At 69.4% G+C, this 350-nt stretch overlaps 1 protein-coding gene across 1 annotated transcript in view; it reads left to right on the top strand.

Moving 5' to 3' along the window:
• LOC104462232 (sarcoplasmic/endoplasmic reticulum calcium ATPase 3) overlaps window positions 1-350 on the top strand; it is a gene marked incomplete at its 3' end in the record, with an annotated part of 25,236 nt that overhangs the window by 3,132 nt on the left and 21,754 nt on the right. The gene's annotated exons all lie outside the window — the stretch shown is intronic.

Below are 350 nucleotides of genomic sequence, written 5' to 3'. Positions count from 1 at the left end.
GCCTCGGTCAGCCAAGGCGCTGGGGAACCGCCGGTGCTGGGTGCCCACCGGTGCTGGGTGCCCATTGGTGCTGGGTGCCTGTTGGTGCTGGGTGCCCACCGGTGCTGGGTGCCCATCGGTGCTGGGTGCCCACCAGTGCTGGGTGCCCATTGGTGCTGGGTGCCCGTCGGTGCTGGGTGCCCACCAGCAGTGCCAGGTGAGCGCTGCTGCACATGTGGGGGGGTTCCAACGTCGCAGGCAGTGGTGCTGGTCCTGCCGGCGTGGGCAGCTTCCCTGGTAACTGGGGTTTGTTATTCGGGGAGGGCGAGGGGCAGAAGGGACCGGCTGCAGGGGTTTTGGCTCCCCCGGTG

This window comes from Pterocles gutturalis, unplaced genomic scaffold (genome assembly GCF_000699245.1).
Source record: "Pterocles gutturalis isolate BGI_N339 unplaced genomic scaffold, ASM69924v1 scaffold4717, whole genome shotgun sequence".
In the NCBI taxonomy this organism is placed as follows: Eukaryota; Metazoa; Chordata; class Aves; order Pterocliformes; family Pteroclidae; genus Pterocles; species Pterocles gutturalis.
Note: the sequence above shows the minus strand (reverse complement) of the source record. Positions and strands in the feature narration are given on the sequence as shown.